A 15,195-nucleotide genomic window follows, 5' to 3' on the forward strand; every position below is an offset into this window, starting at 1 on the left:
CATGGGGGCTAATCAACCCTCAATTATTTTGTCACCGTCTTCTCCTTATTTTTCTCCTTCAGCAATGCTCCTTTTCCTTACCCCATAGGTAATTAATTTCCTCACCTAATTTTTTCCCTGTTTTTTCTTTTCCTGAGGTGCTTTCCTACAGTCCCTCCCCTAAGTTTTCTTTCACATTGTCAGATTATCAATATCAAAAATCTCCTACACTTTTTCTTACTAGTTCATCTCTTTAACTCAAAAATTAGAGTGTGTAGAATAATAATATGTAATGTTTGGGGAAACATAATAGGTAGAAATCTTTGGAATGTTTAGCTTTCATTTTATTACTCATTAAAGTAAAAGAGAAAGGAAATAGATGGCTTACACTGGAATACTGCATATCAAAGACTGCTAAATTAAAAGAAATTTGAATCTTTTATTTATGTGATATTTTTCTCATACAGAGCTCAAAACTCTTTTATGTATTTGCTCTTATGTACAGTTTTGTAAAGAAGTTCTGGCTTAGCATCCTATCTTAGAAGATTTTGGGAGATCTAGTCTCTACAAGAGGCAACATAGGCAGCTACCATGGAAAACAGTTTGGAGGTTCCTCAAAAAGTTAAAAATAGAACTACCATATGATCGAGCAATTCCGCTTCTGGATATTTATCCAAAGGAAACAAAAACACTAATTTGAAAAGATATCTGCACTCCCATGTTCACTGCAGCATTATTTACTATAGCCAAGACTTGGAAACAACTTAAGTATCCATTGACTGATGAGTGGGTAAAGAAAAGGTGGTGTATATATCTATCTATATCTATCTATCTATCTATCTATCTATCTATCTATCTATCTATCTATCTATCTAACAGAATATTATTCAGCCATTAAAAAAAGTGAAATCTTGCCATTTGTGACAACATGGATGGACCTTGAGGGCATTATGCTAAGTGAAATAAGCCAGACAGAGAAAGACCAATATTGTATGATCTGACATGTGGAATCTAAAAAAAAATCCCCCCAAAACAAAAAACTGAGCTCATGGATATAGAGAACAGATTAGTGGTTGCCAGAGGTGGTGATGGTGGGGGAGGATGAAATGGGTGAAGGGGGTCAAAAGGTACAAATTTCCAGTTATAAAATAAATGAAGATGTAATGTACAGCATGGTGACTAGAGTTAATAATACTGTATTGCACATTTGAAAGTTGCCAAGAGAGTAAATGTTAAAAGTTCTCATCACAAGAGAAAAAAATTTTGTAACTATGCATGGTGACAAATGTCGACTAGACTTATTGTGATGATAATTTCACAATATATACAACTATCGAATCATTATGTTGTACACCTGAAACCAATATAATGTTATATGTCAATTATACCTTAATTAAAAAAAGTGTCAATACAGGGTAAAGTCAGATCTGAAAAGTCTCAGCTTTAATGACAGTTTCTCCCTGTCATAGTCTTTAACTGCTAACATAGCCATAGCATTAACCCAATTTTCTGGTCCCTCAGAAAAGAGAGAGAGAAGAGATAACTCGGGAAAATGGTGATAGATAGCTAGATAACTAGATAAATCATAGATAAATAGAGAGGAAGGAAGAAAGACAGGAGACAGAAAGAGAAAGAGAGAAGACAGAAAGAATAAGAGAAAGGAAACCTAAAAGTGGTGCTCCTCTAAGTGTATCTTCTTTTTTTTTTTTTGTAATTTTTTGTTTATTGCAGTAACATTGGTTTATAACATTGTAAAAATTTCAGGTGTACATCATTATACTTCTATTTCTGCATAGATTACATCATGTTCACCACCAAAATACTAATTACAACCCATCACCACAAACATGTACCGAATTGTCCCTTTCACCCTCCTCCCTCCCCACTAAGTGTATCTTCTTAACAAGAGATAAAACCATCGGAACTGTTTCAGAAACAGACAAGACTTGGGAGGCACACTACAAACTGCTCTGAATCCTTTGTGATGTCACAGTTCTGTTAATTCATGAAGTATGTTTTAAACCTGGTTATCATTTCCCTGTCCCAAGTCTTAACTCTTGATTAAATACAATTAAGCATTTAGATGAAATAACACTCTATTTCTTAAATTCAGAATCAGACAAACACTTTATTAAGGTGGTACTATATCATTTTTACTTCTTCGGTGCTGTACTCTCTTTTCTAACCCTTAAAGAATGAAATTGATTATTTATCATTTTACAGAAGTCTTGCAAAGTCCTCCAGCTTACTGATGGCTCTCTAGAACTTGGAATTAAGGCTATATGGCCTCTATTGTAGACAGCCTTCGCTGGGAACAGACTCTGTCTTTCTCTTTCAGAGCTAACAAGTGAAAAGAAATTTCTGGGGCAGTTTGGGGGAGAGGGCTCAGCTGTTTATACTCTAGTCCTCTTGTCTTGAGAGATGTTAAGTTTATAAAATTATTTCTGTTACTGCTTCCTTTGTAGTGAGGGATTGAAATAAATTCCCAGGTTTAATCTTTCTTTTCAGAGCACAGCTACTCTCTTCCTCCAGATGCACAGAGGTCTCGTCATGGCGCATCCTCTGCCAGCAAAGGCGGACCACACAACTCTCTTTTCCTAACCAGATAATGGACCCATTTTCAAACCATTGTACGGAGATGCTGAGAGAATGAGATTAAAAAAGTTTTTGAAAATTAATATTACTCTCTCACCCTTGAAGCACTCCACTTATTATTATTGTTTTTGCATATTACTTTCCAGTCCTGTTGATCGGTAAATATAGTTTTATGTAGTTGCAATATCAGATCTTTTTTCTTAAAATAATGACATTATTTGAAAGCTCTATTTTCAAAAGCCACTGTTGCTGTTTACCTCCATAGGTGACTTTTAGCTAAGCCTGTGTTCATAAATATCAAGTGTGAAGAGCTGGAAAGGAGAGCGTTGTAATTACATAATCTTGGCACTGATTACTAAAATCTCTAGCATGTTCTCTGACCTTCCCAGTTTGACCTAAATTTCATTTTGTGCTCATGTTTTAATGTATCCCACCCCTAATATTTCATTCAATCTTGTGGGAAAATAAATAGATGTAATATCTGACATTTTAAGGCACTATATAATACAGCTTTTTTAAAAAAGCAGCCAAGAATTGCTTAGCTTATTTACAATAGACTGGCAAAGCGTTGCCATGGAATATGTGACGTCACCAGGATAATGAACGTGAGAAAATTGTCTGGAGCGTCACATTTACAAAGGAGAAATAAAAAGAAAAGGAAAGGTTTAACTTGCCAGGAGGTCGAATCTCCTAGGAAAAGGAAGTATTAGGCACAGTTGAAGTTCTATGATTTTTCTAATTTTGTGTTCTAAGGATCATCAAAGCTGTAATTTTTATCTAGAGACTGCTGCAAAAGAAGTGTTGGTTTTCTTAGCTTAATTGCCTGTTACAAATTCAGATTTTATATATTACTTAAGCATATTTGCAAAATTCTGTTATACTCCTATTCAAATAGAAATGGAAAAATTACTCAAGAAGAACCTAAAAAAATTACTAGAGAATAAATATTTTGGTGATTTTTCTATGTTTTTTTCAAGGCATTTTTAAAATTGTGTCACTGCTTCTTTTCTGTTCTCTCGAGTGGGAAAATTATAACATCTTAAATACTGAAAGGCTTTGGATAGCCTATATGATTTATAGAGGGCATTAAAAGAATAGTTCTCAAACCTACAATATTTGTCATTCATCTTTCTCTGAGAACAAATTTTCATCCTTCTCTCAGATTGTCTCATAGATTGATGATGAATGCCTTAAGAAGTCATCTAATCACGCCTGCCTTCGGGTACAAATAAGCCTTGCTCCAATCCATTATGTAATCCCTACATAATAAATTTTATGGAGGGAGCTAACAGACTTTTCTAGTACTGCCTGTTTTCCTTCTGGTTGTGTATAAGCAAACCTACCAGGCTGGCATCGGATTCTACACCTAGATTTATTTTAGGGCACTTGGTCAGACCCGTCCTAGGCATAAACTGTTGAGATAGCACGGTTCATCTTTGATGTTTTCCGTTTCTTCTGTTGGGGCCTCTTTTCTTCCAGGCCTGACCTGTGGCCCTGCCCACCTCACACCTATGATAACAGCCCTGGGCTAGTGATCATGGCGGGCTGGCCGAGCTGGCGCTCAGAACATTCTCACTGATTGAGCCTGGGTTTCATTTCCATAGTATTTTTTCCTTGTTCTGTCAAATAAGTCATTTCCCTTCATTGTCCCCAGACAATTCTATTGAAGATTCCTGAAGACTCAGGGGAATATAGCTCTAATTGTAAAGTTTATTGACCTTGAGTAGAAAAAGTGAAAGTTTTTTTTTCTTCTGGAGAAGCAGACTCTTGTAAATCACGTGGTTTATTTCCGTGTGGAGTCGTATATGCGTCTCCGTGTGTTGCTCACAGGGTGAGCATTCAACAAGTGAGGCAAGATGGGACCAGGAGCTGATTGATTGAGGCTGGGAATGCTGAAGCTTCAGGTCCCATTTTTTGCACAGGTCTTTGCGAGGCTTTGGGAAAGGCATTAGCAATGTGTTCACATGTCATACGTTTTTGCAAAATTTGTAAAATAAAGATATTTTAGCCACTCTCACTTAACTGTACGCTTTTGCCTTTTGCCGTCCCCTCTGTAGTGCTTGCCCTTGTATTGGGTATATTGGAGTGGCTGTGCGTATCATAGGATCCTGGTAAGGGGAAGGTAAGTTAGTGATACATTTAGTTTAGGTTTTGTAGGATATATTTATGTGGTTTGCAGTCATTTCTGTGATTAGTTAAATTATAGCTAGGTGTCCTGGTGAAGGAATAGCTTCCAGGAATACTTCTAGCTTCCACTATGCTGACCCACCCAGCATCTTGACATAAAGGTGCAAAGCCAAGGTTTATACAACATGAATGGGTCCTATCGCACCTCTTACCAGGACTGTGTAGGTAAGTGGTGGAAAAACGTGTTTGGAATATCCTAAGCTAGTCTATAGAAAATTCTCCCAATGTCAGATGTATAAAATTGTAAGCAGAGTATTCAGTTTGCTTTGAAGCCTAGGCATACCCGTGGCTTTCCAGTTGGAATATATATGATGACGCAACATCTACAGTTATCAGCGCACGATATATGTCTTTCTTTTGTGATGGGAATTGTGTGAAATAGAATTGATCAAAATTCTTTAGGGCACAACCCTGTAGCAGTACTAACACCAGCAAGTATGTCTGTATATGAGGCTGTGATGATTCATGCATCCCAAACCTCAATATGTAAAACAAATTTGGATCAACTATATTGCAAGAAAGGCTGAATCACTTTTCTATTCTCTTTATAGAAGACGATATTACAAACTAGCTGTTGTATAAAGCAGCTACTAAAGAGCATTAAACTAAAAAAATGTAGAAGAAAAGTATTATAATGGTATGTCAGGCAGTTAATTAATAAAAATATTATGTAATTTTCCTGGCATTTGTGTTACTTATGGTATTTGTCAGCATTTAAATTTTTTTTAACTTATTGTGATTTCTATTGTCATTCTAATTATTTACCTAATTTTGCATTTGTGATATTTTTATTCTTTTCTCTAAAGAGGGCTCCCAAATTATGTAAGCTTCTGTCTGTACCAAATCTGACCTGCCTCTGAACAGGATGAGATGAGCTGAGTCAAGCTGATCCCTGGCATCTGACACAATGAGCTAATCAAATAAGAAATGAAGTTAGTAAGAAAAGGTAAAAATAGTCAAGGTACTATAAGCTACAGACGGAGTAGAATTTTTTTTTTTTTAACAATATCATGTTTTCTGTTGATGAATATGATGGGCATAGGTTTAGATGAGATTACTTAGGGGAAAGTATGTGACTTGGTTGTATATTTAAATTTTTACTGCATTTATTGAACTGTACTTCCTCTCTCCCATTTCAAAATATCCTACTAGTTGCTTAGCATTGGAGGAATATTAATGTTAAACATTTTATTTAAAGCCTACTTTTGGAGTTTTTTTGCCACCTAGATTTTTTTAATGGATTCTTCCATTTATATTAGAAGAATTTTCTCTAAACCATGCAATCCCAAAACATATATAGTAAGGTATTCAATGCATTGCTGAACTGAACTGAATTGTCTTCCTACCTACTTATCCATGGCTCTGTCAGGGGGAGCCTACTTTTCATCTCAAGTGTATTACAAACTCAGCTCCTTAGAAAGTGTAACTAGTGTCAAGGACGTGCCAAGCTACAGATTATCACAGTGTCCTAGAACCAGTTTTCTTGGTGTTGCCTCTATAAATTCTTGTTATGATGATGAGTTAATTCTCACTCTTCATTCCAAAGGTCTGCAGTTCTGGGGCAAGCAAAGGCACATCGTTGGTGGTAGATTTTTGTCTCTGGAATTTGCATTCCTTGTTATCCTTTTGAGATCGGGGAGTTTCTGATCCTATCTATCCCAAACACATACTTGAAGCCCTCATAAAGTGTTATTCACTCTTGTTGGCTGCCTATTGACTGACTTTCATAATGAAGGTCATGGCATCGCTGGAAAAGAACGCAGAAACTCGATTCTACTTCCACTACTGCTTGAAGTTTTACCATTTCATTCTTGAGTTATACCCTTTTTTCTGGAGTTTTTATTATCAGGTATTTATTATCATTCTCTAATATAAATCTTATAGGCAGTATATAGTTGATTAGTGGTATTAACTGGATTAAGATCCTGTTCTATCTGCTTCTCTCTCTCTCTTTTACTTGAGCTCTGCTAAAAAACTACTAGGCATTTTTGCTTAAACTGTAAAGAGGCCAACATAGTCCTTAGAAAATCAAATTATGGAAAACAGACTGTATCTGTCATGTTTTCTGCATATATTAATGCAACATGAGTGTATAAAAATATTACATCAAAAAAGTTTTGAAAGGATATATAGAAGATGCATTTGGCTTCACTTTTTAAAAATTTCTTAAATTTTCTCCACTTTGGGAATTATATTTAATGCACATGTTGGTTTTATTGCCATGAAGTATTTGAAATTAGTTAAATCTATTGTTTTCTTTGTGCCGGGAGAACAACTCAATAGAAGTTTGTGAACTGCTAAATCAGTATGAATGATTTTCTGTAGACTAAGCGTCACATCAGATCAGAAAAATCAGTCCTCAGAAGCATGGCAGCGAATCTGCCAAATGGCACAACCGGGTGCCTACTTGAGCTTATCAAGTCATAAACTGTGTTCAAGGATTGCGGGGAGAATATGATCTACCATATCTCTATTGCATTTTAATCACAACAAAACAAATTTCTTCCAGCTAAATGCTCCATAAACTGAAAACACTGATAATGCTACACTTTTATTCAAACATTCCAGCAAATCATTAGCCACTGTGTAATACTTGCCACAGAACACTCAGATTCTATTTGGCCAAGTTCAACCTTGCTAGTATTTTAAGTAAGTTTTTATACACATATAATATTATAAATGTGTTACCTAGTGTCAATATTATATATACATATATATATATTACATGTATCCTTATGCACACAAACACTTTAACCCAAGTCCCCAAAGAATTAACAAAAGAACTAGAAATCAGAAGACATGGATTTTCTCATTTTGTCTTTTGATATTTTTGTTTTAATTATTAAAGCAAAACATATACATACAATGCACATTTTAACAAGAGGTGAATATAAAGAAAAAAGTTAATAGTGTCTCCCCATTTCCTTTCCTAACTCTACCTTCTAGTAACCAAGAGTAACAATTAGTTAGGTATTCTTCCATATCTTTCTCTAAGACGACACAGCTCTGTAGATCAGACTTTGCCCGTGACTATCTGGGACATAGAGCATGAGACTCAAGGCTTCAGTTTCCTCTTGCTAAAAATAAGGATGATTCAAAACCACAATGAGGTACTACTTTATACCCATTAGGATGGTTAAAATAAAAAAGACAGACAATAACAAGTGTTGGCAAGGATGTGGAGAAATTAGAATCCTAATACATTGCTGATGGGAATGTAAAATGGTGCAGCCACTTTGGAAAACAGTTTGGCAGTTCCTCAAAATATTAAACAGAGTTACTATATGAGCCAGCAATTCTACAACTAGGTATATATGCAAGAGAAATAAAAACATATGTCCACACCAAAACAAATTTCTTAACATCATTATTAGCTATTGCCAAGAAGTAGAAACAACCCACATGTCTGTCAACTGATGAATGGATAAACAGAATGTGGCATATCCATACAATGAAGTATTATTCAGGCGTAAAAAGGAATGAGATACTGATAAATACTACAACATAGATGAACTTTGAAAACATTATGCTAAATAAAAGAAGCCAGTCACAAAAGACCACATATTGTATGATGCCACATACGTGAAATGTACAGAATAAGTAAATTATTAGAGAAAGTAGATTTATGGTTGCCAGAGCTAGGTTATTGGGCTTCCCTGACCCTGAAAAATGTTCTATAATTAGATTCTGGTAATGGTTACATAATTCTGTGACTATGCTGAAAACCACTGGACTGTAAATTTTAAATGGGTGAATTTTATATTATGTGAAATATATCTCAATAAAGCTGTAAAAAAGAAAAACAAGGATGTTTAACTTATTTGCTCTCCAAGTCTCTTTAGATTATAAAATTCTCTCTTATACGATGTGAAGACACTTCCACGTTCTTTCCTTATTTTTGTTGACAAATTCATTTCAATATCAAGTTCTTAACCTGCTTATTAAATCCACTACATTTTCCCCATTCTCTAAATTCTCTTCATATTTATGCTAAAATTTAATATTTAACCTATGACATGAATATCATTCTTTAGTTACGACAATATAGTATCCAAAATATCTCGGTGAAGAAAAAAAAAGTGAGTTAACAGTTGTCATAACTAGTGTCTTTCTGGCTTTATATACACAGTTGGGCTTGTTACGCATCCTAATAATTGATGAGAGTCAAGAAAGCAAAATATTGAACTAATCCTGTTATGTATGGGATATCAAATTTCAGTTTCTGATATTTTTAGTAAAATTACCATATTTTGTAGCATCAACAACAAATATACAAATAAACAAAGAAACTTAAATCAGTTGTCATGTTGACCACAGCAAATAGCCAACAAATGTATCATCCTGTTTAGACCTTCCGTGGTTGCTCCAGGATATCTGGGGGAAGTGGGTGGAGCTTATGGCCTGCAGCCTGTCTAGAAGAGGGAGGAGACTAAAGACTATATTTGCGTAAGATCGAGGAAACTTCAAGTGACCATTTATGTCCACGTACATTAAAGAAAAGTGGAAGTTAATTAGGGTAGGTCAGGGGGAGGGGGCTAAAGCCTCTCTCACCCTTTTCTTGGTGCTGGCACTGACTTAGCATTTTCTTAGTACTAGAAATAATTTTCCCCTTTCCTGTACTTCCTGTGTAGAAAACCCCCCTATTCATACTCAGAAAAGGCAAACCTGAGCATGACCATGACTCCTAGATGGTGGCCAACTGGACCAGAGCTGGGCCTTCGATTCAAAATGAGCTAATAAGACTCTTCTTGGAACTGGGACAAGAGATTGTGTCGGTTATCTGTGAGAGTATATGTATACATATATATATATATATATATTTTTTTTTTATTGCAGTAACATTGGTTTATAACATTGTATAAATTTCAGGTGTACATCATTCTACTTCTATTTCTGCATGGATTACATCATGTTCACCACCCAAATACTAATTACAATCCATCACCACACACATGTGCCTAATTATCCCTTTCGCCCTCCTCCCTCCCCCCTTCCCCTCTGGTAACCACCAATCCAATCTCTGTCTCTATGTGTTTGTTTGTTGTTATTATCTACTACTTAATGAGTGAGATCATACAGTATTTGACCTTCTCCCTCTGACTTATTTCACTTTGCATAATACTCTCAATGTCCATCCAGGTTGTCACAAATGGCTGGATTTCATCGTTTCTAATGGCTGAGTAGTATTCCATTGTGTATATATACCACATCTTCTTTATCCATTCATTCCTTGATGGGCACTTAGGTTGCTTCCAAGTCTTGGCTATTGTAAATAACACTGCAATGAACACAGGGGTACATGTATCTTTACACATTGGTGTTTTCAAGTTCTTTGGATAAATACCCAGCAGTGGAATAGCTGGATCATATGGTAGTTCTATCCTTAAATTTTTGAGGAATCTCCATACTGTTTTCCATAGTGGCTGCACCAGTTTGCACTCCCACCAGCAGCGTATGAGAGTTCCCTGCTCTCCACATCCTCTCCAACACATGTTTCCTGTCTTGTTATTTATAGCCATTCAGATGGGCGTGAGATGATATCTCATTGTAGTTTTGATTTGCATTTCCCTGATAGTCAATGATTTTGAGCATCTTTTCAAGCGCCTGTTAGCCATCTGTATATCTTCTTGGGAGAAATGTCTGTTCAGGTCTTTTGCCCATTTTTTAACTGGGTTGTTAGTTTTTTTGTTGTTGAGATGCATGAGTTCTTTATATATTTTGGAGATTAAGCCCTTATCAGATGTATGGTTTGCAAATATCTTCTGCCAGTTGTTGGGTTTTCTTTTCATTTTGTTGATGGTTTCCTTTGCTGTGCAGAAGCTTTTTAGTTTGATGTAGTCCCATTTGTTTATTTTTTCTATTGTTTCTCTTGCCCAGTCAGACATGGTGCTTGAAAGTATGTTGGTAAGACCGATGTTGAAGAGCATACTGCCTATGTTTTCTTCTAGAAGTTTCACAGTTTCAGGTCTTACATTCAAGTCTTTAATCCATTTGGAGTTAATTTTTGTGTATGGTGTAAGGTAAGGGTCTACTTTCATTTTTTTGCATGTGACTGTCCAGTTTTCCCAACACCATTTGTTGAAGAGACTTTCTTTTCTCCATTGTATGTTCTTGGATCCTTTGTCGAAGATTAGCTGTCCATAGATGTGTGGGTTTATTTCTGGGCTTTCGATTCTATTCCATTGATCTGTGTGTCTGTTTTTGTGCCAGTACCATGCTGTTTTGGTTACTATAGCTTTGTAGTATATTTTGAAATCAGGGAGTGTGATACCTCCAGCTTTTTTCTTTGTTCTCAGGATTCCTTTAGCTATTCGGGGTCTTTTGTTGTTTCATATAAATTTTAGGATTCTTTGTTCTATTTCTGTGAAAAATGTTGTTGGAACTTTGATAGCAATTGCATTGAATCTATAGATTGCTTTAGGAAGTATGGACATCTTAACTATGTTAATTCTTCCAATCCAAGAGCACAGAATATCTTTCCATTTCTTTGTGTCTTCTTCAATTTCTTTCAGCAGTGTTTTATAATTTTTGGTGTACAGATCTTTCACCTCTTTGGTTAAGTTTATTCCTAGGTATTTTATTCTTTTTGTTGCAATTGTAAATGGGATTGTATTCTTTTTTTTTTTTTTATAATTTTATTTATTTATTTTTCCCCCAAAGCCCCAGTAGATAGTTGTATGTCATAGCTGCACATCCTTCTAGTTGTTGTATGTGGGACATAGCCTCAGCATGGCCGGACAAGCGGTGCGTCGGTGCACGCCCGGGATTCAAACCCCGGACCGCCAGTATCAGAGCACACGCACTTAACAGCTAAGCCACGGGGCCAGCCCTGGGATTGTCTTCTTAATTTCTCTTTCTGCTACTTCGTTGTTAGTGTACAGAAATGCAACTGATTTTTGTATGTTGATTTTGTATCCTGCAACTTTACCGTATTTGTTTATTGCTTCTAAAAGTTTTTTGGCGGATGAGGGTATATATTTGACTGAAGTAAGTCACAGCTTAAAGTAAAGGGAGACTTAGAAAATCAGTCTGGAAAAGTAAGTTGGGGTCAGATTGTAGAAGACTCAGCATGACAAATTAAGGAGTTTGTGTTGTATCTTAGAAGTAAAAGGGAAGGATTAAAAGTTTTCAAATAGGAGATTGACAAAAATAAAGTAACGGTCCACAGGAGAAGCTGAAGAGAGACAGACACTGGAGATAAATCAATGCAGAAGACAAAGTAGAAAAGTAGTAGATTACCTAGGAGGGGTTAAAGGAAAAGTTGCCTCGTCCCACCTTCCCCTACATTAGAGAGGAGACCTCTACGTATGAAGATGGCCCGAGAGAGCAAAAAAAAGTTGAAATTCCTTAAAAAGAAAGAAATGAGAGAGGAAGCAAGGGCCACATATTTCAGCAGTTTTCAATGTCTGTTAGCCCTAGAGCTGTTTCTTCAAACCAATCTTAAAGAAAAGCGTAATATGTAAAATGAATGAAAGTGGAGTTGCCCTAATGAAGGTTGGGGTGTGTGTGTGTGTGTGTGTATGTGTGTGTTGTTGGTGGTTGAGATGTGTTGCCTTGGGGTTCTCAGTTTCCTCTATGAAAATCAATGACGTGTCTTATCTCATTTGGCCTCCACATCAGTGGGGAAGGCATTTCTATTGGTCCTAGTTTAGACTTGAGGAAAATGATTTAGAATGGCTTAGGGATTTATTCAAACTCACACAACTAGTATGAGGCAGAATCAGGACTAGGACACAGATTTTATGACCCCAAATCCCTTGTTCTTTCTGATATACCACTCAAAAAGCCTTGTTCTTTCCGCTACAGCACACTAACATTTTCCTTGACTAAAGGAGTTTCTTTGAAGAACCAGTAACAACAAAAAGAAAAGAAAGATTTGGGGAAAATATGTGGTACTTAATAACTTAGTAAAACCAACTCATTTATCTGATCAGAGGCCCCAAAAGGTAGTCCATCTTAGGAGGGAGTTGCAATCCTGTAGCATCCATAGCATCTTTTTTTTGTGTGTGTGTGAGGAAGATTAGCCCTGAGCTAATATCTGTTGCCAATCCTCCTCTTTTTGCTGAGGAAGACTGGCCCTGGGCTAACATCCATGCCCATCTTCCTCCACTTTATATGAGACGCCACCACAGCATGGCTTGACAAGCCGTGCATCGGTGCGCGCCTGGGATCCGAACCCTGGGCAGCAGCAGCAGAGCACGTGCACTTAACTGCTATGCCACCAAGCCGGCCCCTCCTATAGCATCTTTTACAAAATGATTTCTTATTGCAAAACATGATTTTTCTTCTTTTAGAAGAGACAGGCATTTCTGGTGGGAATGTAAAATGGTGTAGCTGACGTGGAACAGCAGCATGGTGGTTTCTCAAAAAATTAAACATAGAAAAGTGTATGATCCAGCAATTCCACTCTGGATATATACCCATAAGAATTGAAAGCAGGAACTCAAAAAGATAATTTGTACACCAATGCTCATAGCAGCACTATTCACAAAAGCCAAAAGGTGCAAACAACTCCAATGTCCATCAACAGTAAATGGAATACACAAAATGTGGTGAATATATATAACAATGGAATGTTATTCAGCTTTAAAAAGGAATGAAATTCTGATACGTGTTGCAACATGGATGAACCTTAAAGACATTATGCTAAGTGAAATAAGCCAGACACAAAAGGACAAATATAGCTTGATTCCACTCATATGAGGAACCTAGAATAGTCCAATTCACAGAGACAGAAAGTAGAATAATGGTTACCAGGGGCTGGGGTGGAGGGCATGGGGAGTTATTATTAGTTAATGGGTACAGAGTTTCTGTTTGGGATGATGAAAAAGTTCTAGAGTTCTAGAGTGGTGATGGTTGCACAACAATATGAATGTACTTAATGCTAATGAATTGTATATGTAAAAATGGTTAAAATGGTAAATTTTAGGTTCTCTCTCTCTATTTTTTAATTTTTGTTTATTGCAGTAACATTGGTTTATAACATTGTATAAATTTCAGGTGTACATCATTCTACTTCTATTTCTGCATCGATTACTCCATGTTCACCACCCCACTACTAATTACAACCCATCACCACACACTTGTGCTGAATTATCCCTTTCGCCCTCCTCCCTGCCCCCTTCCCCTCTGGTAACCACCAATCCAATCTCTGTCTCTATGTGTTTGTTTGTTGTTGTTATTATCTACTACTTAATGAAGGAAATCATAGGGTATTTGACCTTCTCCCTCTGACTTATTTCACTTTGCATTATACCCTCAATGTCCATCCATGTTGTCACAAATGGCTGGATTTCAGGTTCTATATTTCACCACAATAAAAAAAAAAAAAAAGGTGGAATTTTGTCCCTTGTTGCCTTCTCTACCACATTTAGAGTGATTTCTTGGCTTCCATGATCACTGTTTTAGTTAAAAAGCAAGGGAAACTTTGCTTTTCCTTCAATAGACAAGTTGTTGTTCTTCTTCATCTTTAATTTTTCTTAGCATTCTTGGCAAACCCTCAAATGAGTGATCATCAAACCTCTATAATTAAGAAAGATTCTTACTCGATTTTTCTACAGTAGGAATATGCTCCTTATTTCTGGGTCAAGAAATGTTAAGTGAAATCAAACAATAAGAAGTCCTTGACTTGATGTCCTTCTTCCAAGAAGCATGGAGGCCTACTGAGATACATCCCAATCTCATTCTGATGTGGACAGCAGGTTGATGGCATTAATAAACTAGCCTGATCGTTTAGACCCTTGCTACTTGTGAAGTATGGTCTATGGACCAGCTGTGACAGCATCACCCGGGAGCTTGTTAGAGATGCTTAATCTTGCGTCCCATCCCAGAGCCACTGAATCTGATTCTGCATTTTAACAAATCCCCAAGTGTTTCCTACACACGTTTGAAGTCTGGGAAGCAATGATATACATTACTTTCTTAAATGCAATACAGAAGTTTTTTTCTTCTTGGAGAAAGAAAGCTAAAAGTAGGGAACAAGTGTTTACTGCAGATCTGCTCTGTAATAGACATGATAGTATGAGTCTTACCAATGTAACATCATTTAATACTTATAATAACAATAAAATAACTATACTTAAAATAACAATAACAATTTATTGCTCCCAATTAGCATACGAAAAAACTGAAGCTCAAATGTCCCATCGTCACCCAGCCAGGGTGTCCAGGACTGGCATTTGACGTCAGGTGTTTCCAACTCCAAAGCTTTTTTATTATACCAAGCTATCTTTTAAGTATATGAAAGAAGGCATTCTAAAATCTTTTAGAATGAAATATGACTTAGGAATTCCACTAAGGAAAACATGGCATGACTCAGAATCATAAAACTATCACCATTGAACATTTATTTTATCCTTGCAAAGTGCTTTCCTTTGCTAATCTTCACAATAACCAGGTGAGGCAAAAATTATCTCCACTCTGTAAATAAAAAAG

This window comes from Diceros bicornis, chromosome 33 (genome assembly GCF_020826845.1).
Source record: "Diceros bicornis minor isolate mBicDic1 chromosome 33, mDicBic1.mat.cur, whole genome shotgun sequence".
Lineage (NCBI taxonomy): Eukaryota > Metazoa > Chordata > Mammalia > Perissodactyla > Rhinocerotidae > Diceros > Diceros bicornis.